Genomic DNA, 13,570 nt, shown 5'->3' with positions numbered 1-13,570 from the left:
TAGGATGTTCTGTAAGACTGTAATAACTCTATTATTATAGAAAGTTACATCAAAATACTGAAAACACTTTTAACAAATAATTACGAAGAAATGGTCTGGCCAATTTCTGCTAAAAACTAGTCAGCACTAATCAATCCTCTCTCCAATCACAATCCAAATCATTTACTTTCGAAAGATTTTTGAATTTTTAAAATCGGTTCAAGATTTTTGCACAAATAATAGTAGAGAAACGGCTTGGCCGATCATTTTGCAAAACTAATCAGCGCAAGTCCTATTCGAGTATCATCAATAGCTTTGAAATTGTTGATTTTGGTGTATGTAATTTTGGCTTACATACGCACACGTCCCAAATTTGGTCTGGAACGATTCAGAATGGCTTGAAACGTCTAGGAAACAAAACTAACAATCCGGTTTGTGGAACCTTAGGAATTCTTCTGGTATTGTTATGACAATTATTGTTTTAAATTTAAATATTCTGATTTAAATTCCTGAAGCATTCTAATATAAGAATTCTTACATTCAAAGATCTTAAAAACTGACTTCTTTTGGTATTGTTATGACTATTATCATTTTAAATATAAATGTAAATAAAATAAAGATTAAAATTTCTGAGGATCTTTAATGTCTCTTACATATAAAGATCATAATAAACTTATTGTTACATTATATATATATATATATATATATATATATATATATGTTATATTTTTGAAGCTCTTTAATAAGTTTCTTATATCCAAAGATTTTGTTGTACTCAATTATTTTCATGTTTATAAATATTTTCAAACCAAATTAAAACCATGATTTGAACTTGATATCATTTTCAAATGGAGTAAAATTTTAATTTTAGAGAAAGAGTAAACGCAGATTTTTTGCAATGCTATTAATATTCAATAAAAATCAAAAATATTTTATTGAAACATAATATTATAATATTTTTTTAAATATTTTAAAAATGGAATCAATGTGTATTCTGTAACCCTATCAATAGACCAATAATAACATATTTCGTAGGAAACAGTTCCTTGATTGAATTTGTACATACGATCACTAATCATTAGTAAAGGCAAAATGTGGATAATATAGACGCGTCAGGATGATATTGATGGTACAATTTCAAATGAATCAAAGAAGTAACTTGAGAATAACAACTCGAAACTAGTTTGGTTACAGTTAATTCGATTTGAGAATAATTTTGTTAGTATTCGAGAGAAGCAAAGCAATGCATTATAGAATCGGGCCGGATGCCGGCCTTCACTATCTTATCCATTTCCGGTGCGCCTCGTACGATAAGACGCCACCCGGAGCCATTAAAATTTCGATGGATTTTACGATCGCAAGCAACGGAACCAACCGTACGCGGTGATATTTGGATATTTCGTCTCAGTTTCACTAGAACTGACTAATAACAATTTAAATTTTTCGATTTGAATCCATAATCTAATATTTATCCTGACTTCTACTGATATTATTCTTTACAATTTTAAATTTAAACGTTTTGATTTAAATTCCTGAACATATTTCTTTATATTCAAGGTAAATTAATGTATATGTTAACTGAATCGTTTTAACGAAGGTATCCTATTATCAATAGTTTCGTCTTACAATCCAGTAGTGTGTGTCCAGTAAAGTCACCTATATTCAATTCCTCATAAAATATTATTGTAAAAAATTATCTTCCATCCAAAGATCTTTACTTGATATTGGTCCAAATATTTCGGCTTCTTCTGATATTCTTTGACCTCTTACATCCAAAGATCTCAACATATTGACGGGGTCAACTTGAAATTTTAAATATTCGGATTTAAATTCTTAAAGCCCTTTAATATAAGGCTACATCCAAACATTTATACAGACTTATTCTGGTATTGTTACGGCAATTACAATTTCAAGTTTCAATATTTTGATTTGTATTCCTAAAACTTTCTAATAGGTATATGGTATTTTATATCCAAAATTCTTAGACTTCTTTTAGTGTAGTTTCAACTATTCGAATTTTAGATTAAAATATTCTAAAATTTTATTGAAATTTTTGGAGCTTTTGAATATTTAGTTTCTTATATTCAAAGATCTTAATAAACTGACTTCTTCATCCAAAGATCTTAATAAACTAAAATGGTATTGTTATGACAAATACTATTTTAGATATAAACATTTAAATAACATAAAGATTGAAATTTCTGAAGTTCTTTGAAGGTTTTAACATATGAAGATCATAATATATTGAGTGCTTCTGATATTGCTATGTCAATCATTTTAAATTTCTGAAGCTCTTTAACATTTCTTACATCCAAAGATCTTATTATACTTAAATATTGTCATGTTTATAAATATTTTCAAACCAAGTTAAAACCATGGATAGTAGTCCATGGTTTGAACATGATATTATTTTCAATTGGAGTAAAATTTTAATTTCGTAGAAAGAGTAAACGATGATTTTTTGCAATACTATGAATATTAAATGAAATTCAAAAATAGTTTATTGAAACATATTATTATTTTAACGAATCAGTGTATATTCTAGTAGCCCAATCATTAGACCAATAATATTCAAACATTTAAAATTGTATAATATCGTAATGAAAACCTTATTTTTTACATTTATAATATTACAATATTTATTTTAGTTTGCTGTTAAAATATTATTTTCTTTGCAATCATTATGAATCACACGTTTAAAATATAGAAAATTATACTGAGTGGAAGATTATACTCGCATCTTTATTATTACCCAATTTACTCGTGTTCTAAATGATACAATAATTCTTTGTAATTGTATATCATTTACAACTTCTTGAAACCGTGAGAATAATATCTTATTGTCCAAGTAACTATCGACAAATGTGTTTATAATTTTTGTCCAAATAAAAAGTACATTAGGTAACATTTTTTTTTTAACTTTAGTTGGTGGAAAAATTTAGATAAAGGAAAATGATTTAAGGAGGTATATTAGGAGGTGGTGTAGAGCGCATGAATTTTTGGTCATTTTTAAATCTTCGTAAAAAAGGCAATACATACAAAACATTTTTACTTTTATTTTCTTATAATATATTTAGTAACGTTACAAAAGTACAGAAAAACTGTGAAAAAATGTTAATAATTTTAAAAATTAGTAGTTGTTGAAGTGGGAGGTCACAAAAAATTGGCCCTGACCGTTCACGATTGCAATCCTCCTAGTAATCCGAAATGAAAAAAAGGATTATTAATTTAGAATTATATCGCAATGGTATATACTAGGATTAAGTTAAAAAAATTTTTTGACAATATCGCGACTATTTTTAAAAAAAGACCATTTTCGTACTACTTTTCAGTTTCTGGAATTTTTTTAAAAATAGTTAAAATTGAAATTTGGGAATGGGGTTATTTTATGCTAGAGAAGTCTATAAAGAAGATTATCTGAAAATTAAGTGAATTGGCCTAGTATAACTCTAGAATATATACTAGAATATATACTACTACTAATATACGTCATATTGAAAATTACAGTTTTGAGAAAAACGCGTTTAAAGTTTTGCAAAAGGAAGGGAACAGGGGAGTATGATCATGGTCAAAGAGCTGTACCTCTGAAAATAATTTTAATTTTAAACTAGTAGTGTATCACATCATGCTTTGAGGCAAATTGCTGGTTCTTTCCGTACCGAATTAAAAATTTGAAAATCCGAATTATTTGCGAAATTTTTTTCGGAAATTAAAAAAAACATAAGAAAAAAGTTTTTTCTTTTCCCAAAAACAATTGTTTCGTCAACAAAACCAGAAAGTTTTTTGAATCATTCAAATAAGATGCTTATTTCTTTTAAAAACTGCCATTTTCTGCACATTTTTCTCCGTATCTATGAAATGGCTGGACCTGTCTTTGCCAGAAACTGATTAGCACTTCTCCACATCATTACGAATCGAACGTTTTTTGGATCATTCAAATCGGATGCTCAGTTCTCTCAAAAACTCGATTTCTATTTTCTGCACTTTTTGCTCCGTATCTCTGTAACGGCTGCTCCTGCCTTTGTCAGAAACTAATCAGCATATCTCCCGATCAATAGGAATAGAATATTTTTTGAACCATTCAAATCGGTTAAACCGTGCGCCCGAAAACGTGGACAAAAAGTTGCATCCATACATACACACTCTTATACACACACACGCGCATGAACACACACATCCATTATTTCTAAGGTATGCCAAAATGTTCAGAAACCTTCAAAATGTGAAGAATTGCAAAAAGTCTCAATTTCGATTTTTTGGACGATTACAATATCTTACCCTAGTTTAAAAAATCCTCTCATACGCATATTCATGATTAGTTAAGCTTTGAAAATATGAAAAAAATGATTTTTTGGAATTTTTACACTAGAATTCCCCCTTAAATAGCTCACAGATTTGCAGAGTAATTAATTTATGTCAATAATGTATTTACCTCTTAATATAAATATATATTTCATTTGTGTTTCAAAATAGTGATGTAAAATGTTTCTGTGCTAGTTCGCGCTGTTTCCATCTGTTCAGTGCCGGAAATGACGTTAAAAAAGACTCAAGTACACGAATAGTCTACTACAGACGCTTCAAGCATGTTAATATATATATATTTGTACCAGAAAATTCTCAACAAAACACCATAAGCTGTCTCTCTTATTATAGAAACTTCAGATTTTTTATATACTTTATGTGCTGTATGGAAACATTTAATGTACCTTGGCTTTGATAACAAAGTGATAAACATGTTTTTAGTTTGTATATGTAAACGAACTTCAGTTTTTTGCATTAAGAGCGTTACTTCTTATAAAATAGTAAGGAAATTATGATATATCATAAAGCGTAAATTTTTGCAAAAAAATATTTAAATTCTGCACTTTGTTGTTAATACGCTGCATTCTCGATGTAAATTAAATAAGTTTTCAAACAATTTTGATAAAACATTAAAAAATTCTAATAATAAAATGTTAAATGGGCCAACCATTGGGTTGTATTTTAGAAAAGTGACGTTGTTGCGGAGAAGTTTAATCTATGTTATTTCTGAGTGTTACTCAAAAACATGAATAAAAAAATATTATTTTTAATCTGAACTATGGAAACTACTCACTATTTTTTACGTATTTTTTTTTCAATTTGAAAATATCAAGTTAAAACCATGGACTACATGGTTTTTTAAAACCCATTTGAAACTCAATTTGAAAATATAGAGTTAAAACCATGGACTGTTTTTTAAACACATTATACTTAATTTGAACATATCAAGATAAAACCATGAACTACTATTACTATTCATGTTTTTTCTTAATACTTTTCACTGAATTTGGAAAAAAAAATGATTAAAACCATGGACTACCATCCACGTTTTTTGCAAAACAAATTGTACTCAATTTGAAAATAATGTCAACAATAACTGTCTAATTTAATAATATCTAACTTTTTAAAATTGTTAACACCATATTTGTTCAGACCATAGATTCACAAACTATTTTGTATCGTAGACCACTTGACACTTGCCATGTACCCCGATATCGATTTTTTTATAGAAATATACAATAATCAACTTCCCGTAGGGCAAGTTATAGTAATCGCAAAAAAATCGAAAATGAAAATGTTTAGATATCTTTACGTTTCAGAAGTTTCTGAACATTTTGGCATACCTTAGAAAAAATGGATGTATGTGTGTGTGTGCGTGTGTGTGTGCGTGTGTGTGTGTGTTCGGATACAAATTTTCGTCGACGATTTCGGAAACACGGTTCAACCGATTTCAATTATTCAAAAAGCATTCGATTCTTATTGATAAGGAGACGTGCTGATTAGTTTTTGGCATAGGTAGGTCTAGCCGTTTCGAAGATAGGGGGCAAAAAGTGTCAAAAACGGTGACAAACCCCTGGGGGTCTATATGAACCACATTGGGAATCACTGGTTTAGACAAATAATTTACATCGTCTCCTACTGGTTACATGTAACCTGTGCCTTATGGTCTCATTAAAAACACCATATTCGTTAATAAATTATTTTCATTGTTTTGTTTTTTACAATATAAACTCGAAAACAATGGCCTATCAATGTTTCTTGATAATATCTTGTAACCCAATAATAATGAGTAAGAATAAAAGAGCGCGATAAGATGAGACGTAAAAAAGTCAGACATTATCTACTCGTTTTACTACAATTACCTTGTCTACGTTATCAGTCATACGCACTCTATTTATTTCCATTAACTTCGACGTTATCTGATGCAAGACAAACAACAAAATTACTTGCTGCCGGTGTACTGACATCGTCCCAGGAAAAAATGCAAAACGCCTTGCAAAAAATAACATAAACAGGGGCTTGAGTTGAGGATTGATGGGATAACTATTAGAGATTTTTAGAAATTTATTTTTATCAGTAATCGAAACTTTTTTTCTATATTAAATGTGTATACAGGGTGTTCCAGAACTCAAAGTGAAGCCAAATCATGGTAATAGTATTGATCGTAACTTTCATGAAAAAAAAATAGGAATAAAATGTCATAGTTTAAAAATTATGAGTTTTGGAATGCAACCTAAAACTTTGGCGAAAATGTGACCATTTTTGGGTTGTTGTGGTTGATTTTTATCAATTTTGTTTATTTAAACTTTAAATCCGTAATTGTAAATAACATTTCTAGAAGCAGAGTAAGAAATAACTTTTTGTTAAACTATGAATTTAAAATTTTCAAACTTTGTCACCTTAGGTCTTCTTAGTAAAAATGTTCTGAAATGTGTTGGCAAATTCCATCAAAAGTTAAAATACTTGATAGTTTCATATATATTATCTTATTTCTTATTTCAACTTTGCTGATAAATATTTCTGACCAGAAAATACCAGATCAAGGTTATTTACAGTTTTATCTCTGTAAACAATGTTCCCATAAAATTTAAATTTTGCATCGGTTCAATAATTTAGTTATTATTTTGTAAAATTCCTTCAACATTCAAATAATATATTGGCGTACAAAGGACTAGGTTCCAATTTTTTGAAAAATACCAAAAAATCTAATTTCTACAATGATGAATTAGTCTGATATGTGTTATTTGTTATGATATAATTGGTTTGGTTTTCAGAATATAATTGCTCAAAGTCAAACTGCACCTTTATGCCCAAAGTTTACAAGAACTAAGACTTTTTGTTGAAATTTGAATTTAAAATTTTCAAAATTGGTCAACTTTGAGAGGCTTTGCTTAAAAAAAGTATCTGAACTATGTTGGTAATTTCCATCAAAAATGGATAAACGGGATTGTAAAATGGTAAAATACTTGATAGTTTCATATAAATTATATAATTGGTTATTCCAACTCTGGTGACAAATATTTCCGACAAAATACCTGATCAAGGTTATTTACAGTGTTAACTCTAAAAATGCATCCAATGAATTTATATCTAGCATCGATTCAATAATATAGTTATTATTTTGTAAAATCCCTTCATATTAAAATAATATATTGGACCTGTTTGCCTCCTGAACGTCCCAATTTACCCTTTTGAAGGATCAGGTTACAAAAGGACCAGCAAAAAAATCAAATTTCTACAATGCTGAAGCTGGTTTACTGAACACAGTCAGATACTTGTTTGTTTGATATGTGTTATTTGTTGTGATATAATTAGTTTGGTTTTCACAATATAATTGCTCTACGTTAAACTGGACCTTTGTGCCCCGCCTAATAAATTGTTAATTAATTAGGCGGCTTAATTGTTATTCTAACTTCTTACTTGATATTGCTTTTTGGATGACCATCCAAATGGTTGTCCAATCTCGATGTGATGAAGTTATTATTACCATTTCTGTAATTCTGATGAATTTCTTAAATAATGCAGCAATGACGAAGATGGCTTTATTTCTTGGAAAAAAATTCTCATACATTGACGTAAAGTGTAGATATAATTCTCAATCATATCCCACAGACGTATTATTGGCATCATCATTTATAAAATTTTTGCTAAATTATTGCTGATCATGTATTAGTAATACATAATTTAGCATTACTAATACATGATCAGCTATAATTTAACAAAAATTTCATAAATTATGATGCCAATAATACGTCTGTAATACTATTACGTCAATATAGATGAAAAATATGAGGTGTCTTCTTATAGAACAATCTATTTTTCTAGACTTGGTCGGAAAACGCTGGTCTAGTGAATGAATGATACACTTTTGATAAATTAGTATAGACGTCTTCGGTTCCAAAATGTCTCAAAATTAATTTTTTATTTACTTCTACTATAATACGTGTAGACGTTCGTGGGTAAGAATGTCGTTTTTAACTTTGACGATGGAGTTTGAAGCTGAAACATATTAGCGAGGGCATCACGGCAATATTGGCTTGATGTCACAGTTTCCTACGCGTGGGCAGAACATAACGAACGACGATCACAGAGAACGTCTTGCACAGCATCTAAATACACCATGACACCGTACTATATTTAAATATCACCTGATGTCAGAGGTGTGGAATCATTTAGGAATCATATCTGTGACCAGTAGACAGGAAACCACAGGAATTTGATCAAAGGAAATATTTGGACTTCAATCATTACATTTTTCGTCTTTGCATTTGATGCAGTGCATGATCAACATTCTATTATGTTGAGGTACCAAAAATTTTTGGATGAAGTGTTCTTTTCTCCAAATTGTTTTTAAAGTAAGACTTCTTTAGGCGCGACTAGTGTGTAAATCCGTACAAATGCAACGGAAGTGCGTTGCGGCCGAGTCGAGTGCCAATGATTTTGTCATTCACTCTCGATGATATCATTTCTATACGGGTCGATTGTGATTAGTCGTCGTCTATGTAACTAGAGATCTGTCGTTATATGCATATCGGCACCAACGTTGTATCGGCATACATAAATAAATATTTTAAAGTTACATCGTAGTACAAATCTTGATTTAATGAAAAATGCCTGAATCAGAAGAATATTTTATTTAATATTTGTTCCGTGAACTAAACGTAAGTTTATTGATTACAAATTATTTCTATATTATTCGTAGTTTCTATAAATCTTAAGTTTTTAAAAAAGAAAATATTTTTTAGGCAAGACAGATATTTCAGCAGTTCAAAGAATGCGATTATATCGCCAGCGAAAAAGTAAAAAAAATACAAGAAGTCAATGAATGTATGTTAATTTTAATTACATGAAGTTCTTTAAACACAATTACATGATGAGTGAAGTTGCGAAAAAATATTTGTTCAGGCGTTGTTTAACATAATGATGTGTGTGAAAGAATATTATAGAATTTATTAATCACCAATTACTTCATTTCTCTAATAAAGGTTCATTTCTAAATGCTAATTACAATGACAAACCGATCATGTCATATTTGAAGTATAACTTTAATTACATTATTGTTTTTAGATATTATAAATATTTTTAATCCTATTATAAATATATAATTTATAATATATCATTATATAAATCTGTATAATGGTTGGTATAACTGGTAAATGTGTGCATCACGAGTGTTACCATATTACTAATAAACATTATTCAAAATTGTTATATGATGTATTTGTTTTTACTTAAATGCCATCTTGTGCTGTCGCAAATAAGTTTTACTTCAATCGCGTATGAACCTTACGCGCACTCTTTTTCCTTATGCTGCAATATTCTGCTCCATAGTTTTTTTTTTATTTCTCAACATTCAATTACAATTTGTTTTATAAAATAGTAATTATGAATGACAACATGTTATGTTATGACTAAAATAGAGTTTATCCATTGGTATCCCTTTTTGTGCAATAGATCCATAGTTGCAGTAGAAATTATGCATTTATTAACTAAAAAATTACTCAAAGATAAAGCGTTAATAATAATATGGTTATAACTAGACGGCTCCAGTAAGCACAAAGCTTATAAATTATATTATGAGCGATACCTATATTGTGGGCTTTATTACTAAAAATTTATCGTTTCATTCACCTGTCACATATAACTTGTCTTTCTTGGTCGAACCTTGCCTTCAACAAGTTTTTGTGAAAAATGGGTTTTAATTAGCATATAAATTCAATTATGTATCTATGATAATAAGACATAATTTATATATAATTAATGTATATTGCTATTAATTTTATAATTTCCAGATAATAGTAAAAACTATTATCCAGGGTACGTGTTAAGAGCCGTCCAAATAATCTCTGAACCACATTGAAGTGCCAATTATTCCAAATTTGGATAAATTTATTAAATTGTATTTATGTACATATTACCGTCCAAATAACCTCTGAACCACATTTGCAGAAACTTCCCGATATGAGCAAATAATCGACTTTATCAATAGATACAAATTCAGATTTTGCAAGAAGTGTGAAATTTTGATACAAACCATTATTCCAAACTAGGATTAATTTGTATAATTAAAACATTTTAATGTGGCATCATAAAAAAATAAAAATGATTCATCAATTAATTATGAAAAAACCACCCAGTCGATCTATATCATTAACTAATCAGCACGATTTCCAACTAAATTCTAGGAAACTGCTATTAAATTTTCAAAAATGGTTCAGGTTTTTAGCCAAAACGTAGATGAACAGTTTTGCAGTTTTTTTTAAAAAAATGGCTCAGCCAATAGTCTCAGAAAACTAATCAACGCAAATCCTTATAGAGTTTCATGAAATGGCTTTTAAAGTTTTGAAATCGGTGCAGCCGTTTATGAGGAAAAATCTAGAACTACTTGAAAAATCTAGAATACATGAAATTAGAAAATCAGATTTTCTTGCAAAAACATAAACTTCTCTTGATAATAGTATTAATAAAAGTATTAAAGATGACATTGCGATTTAGTAAAGTTTCAGAAACTCAATTTTTATTATAAGCTATATGACATTGTACCTATAAATATAATCAAGTTCAATCAAAATGGTGTATATGTGTATGATATATGTACTAATGTTTCTGATCAACACATCATCAATATTATAATCTATGTCTATCTATTTATGTGTATGCATTAATATGGATTCGAATGTGTTTCTTCTGAGATAATTACAAATATATTTATGAGCTAGTAGATTTATATACATCCGGAGTGTATTTATGTATTTTTTCTCAACGGCGTTCTTGCTACGCTATCAAGAATTTCGCATAAATTTAAAAAGAGCCCGTTGGCTGATCGTCTATGGATCTTACTGACAATAGATCGCAGTGTGCTGATATCTTTTCAGCGAGCCCTGCCTTCTAGGAAACGCTCCCATACCGGCCAGACTCACTGGGGCTTGTATTGTGCCTGTTGTGTTCGTTTGCGCGTCGCGCACTGTGCATAGCGCCAGTGGCGGGTAAACTATTACATGAAATTTGCACATTATTTTTGCAACTTGCACCTATATTCTTTAATATGTAATACATAATTTCAATACACTCTTCATTAAACGCGAGGATTGTCATGTTAGTCATATGTGTCTGAAACTGAAAAGTTCTGCATGAGCCATGTTGAACATATATATCTTACATATGCAATTTGGTAGAAAGTCTCGCCAATAACAGATGTCTGACGAAAACATTTTATTTGCAACATGTTTAAAAAAAATGGCCCATCAGGAATGTGGGGATCAAGCAGGCTAGTCATGAGAGAGAAAACAATTGGACTTGTCATTTTGATATCAGTAATATTTTATACTCAATAATTTTTTATATATTTTCATACAAGTGGAGTTTATACTTTTATATCCATTACTACCCCCCACATTGGGGACCCACGATGCTTGAGATGAAGACAAAGAAGGAGTATTTTTCGAGGATTAAGAAATATAGATTTTGATGCAGCACCATAATCACTGGTCTTCAGTGACGACTTATAAGATACGTCCAATCCTCGGTTCATTGTAGCTAACGCACTTACTACCTGAACCGGACTTTCGTGGTTACCCATTTGGTATACCCAGACCTCAGTGTTTATTGCTGACACAAAAAATAATTTGGAGCCTAGACTTTTTATTGGAATGCAATTCAACCTCTTCTTGTCCGTTAACTCAACAAATCGTCTTTTGATGCCACCTCCCATTATCGGTGACAGCGACGAGTCAAAACAAAATGATGACATAAATTATTTATTGGATTCCACAATTCTGGACTCTTATGTTAAAGAAACCAATGATCCTGATTTGGATAAAGAGCCAACTTTTTTTTCTGATAAGAACCCATCAGATACGAATGCAACGCCTGCAGAAATGGAAACTGTACCCATAAATAATGCATTCCAAACATTAGTAATTCTGATATAACTAATACCAATTAGATCGAGGCTGAATCTTAGAAGTTCACCGACATCGAGGTTCAGGAAATTCACCACATGATTTTATTCAGAACCTTATGCAGAGTATGGAGATGAGAAGGTCGAATTACCTACCATATGGTGGATTTGCCGACGAAACATCAGAATTACTAATTGACTAGTACCACAATACTGCTATAATCTGCTTTCCCACCATATTTTTATAACGTGTTTCCCTGTATTTTCTTTTAAACTGTGAGGTCAACCACTGGGCAGGGAGTGTGTGGGGATCAAGCAGGCTAGTCATGAGAGAGAAAACAATTGGACTTGTCATTTTGATATTAGTAATATTTTATAATCAATAAATTTTTATATATTTTCATACAAGTGGAGTTTATACTTTTTATCCATTACTTACTCCCACAGGAACAAACCCTGAAAATTTCTTGATTACGTATAAGACTGACACAAGTCAAGAAAAAAGTTTGAATATAGGGTCACGTCAGCCATCAATGATTTAGCTTTCCTCATTTGTTTATTATTCCCATTACTATATTCATCATGACATGCGTGACATGCAATTAATTGGCACATAATTTTTTTTGCAACTCGCACCATTATTCCAAACTTACTAAAACTATTCTCCTTCCAAAGTTCTGCTTCCATGCTTTCTAGTACTGTGCTTTGGTGTGAGTTCGTCTCGCGTTTATGAGCATATCAGTAAATTTTTTAAAAATACAAAATTCAGGACGTTTTTAATTGTTCCAATAAGAATGCACAAATAAAGAAAAAAAAATTATTCAAATGTTACTAAATGAAATCAGTCGGCAATTTTTGCTTAAGTGACTGAAGTTCAGTCTGGTGGGCTGGGTTTCCAAGAGTACATTTGGCTGGCTAAAACTGCCTGTATTTTTCAGAATGATTGAAAAATTCTGAGCTGATTCTGTTGTACCTTCCAACTAGATGAAAAATTTATTGCTACTATTATACCAAAGCATATCAAAAAATATTGTTTTTCATCAATTAATGTTATTAGACTAAATTGAGTAATAACTCCTGATGAATTTTTTTCTTTCAATCATTTTTGTATATAAATTACAAATAGAAAGTGTTATGTATCTATTATTTTTTAATATGTAGTAAATTGTGCAAAAAATATGTCGATTATTCCAGCCGCCACTGGAGATTACACACATAATAATAATATATTGTATTTTCTCCTCCCGCTATGCGCGCATGATGTGCAACACTTCGAAAGAGACGATATAGTATATAAATTATCTGCCATTTGTTTGTGCGTCACAAGTTCCCATTCATAGGTTGACAATGAGCGCGCAAATCGCCTTCGAGATATCTCAGCGATGAACA

The sequence above is a fragment of the Ctenocephalides felis genome, unplaced genomic scaffold, assembly GCF_003426905.1.
Source record: "Ctenocephalides felis isolate EL2017-DRISC unplaced genomic scaffold, ASM342690v1 CF-g0.4_SCAFFOLD_01492, whole genome shotgun sequence".
NCBI lineage: Eukaryota > Metazoa > Arthropoda > Insecta > Siphonaptera > Pulicidae > Ctenocephalides > Ctenocephalides felis.
This window is presented reverse-complemented; position numbering follows the sequence as displayed.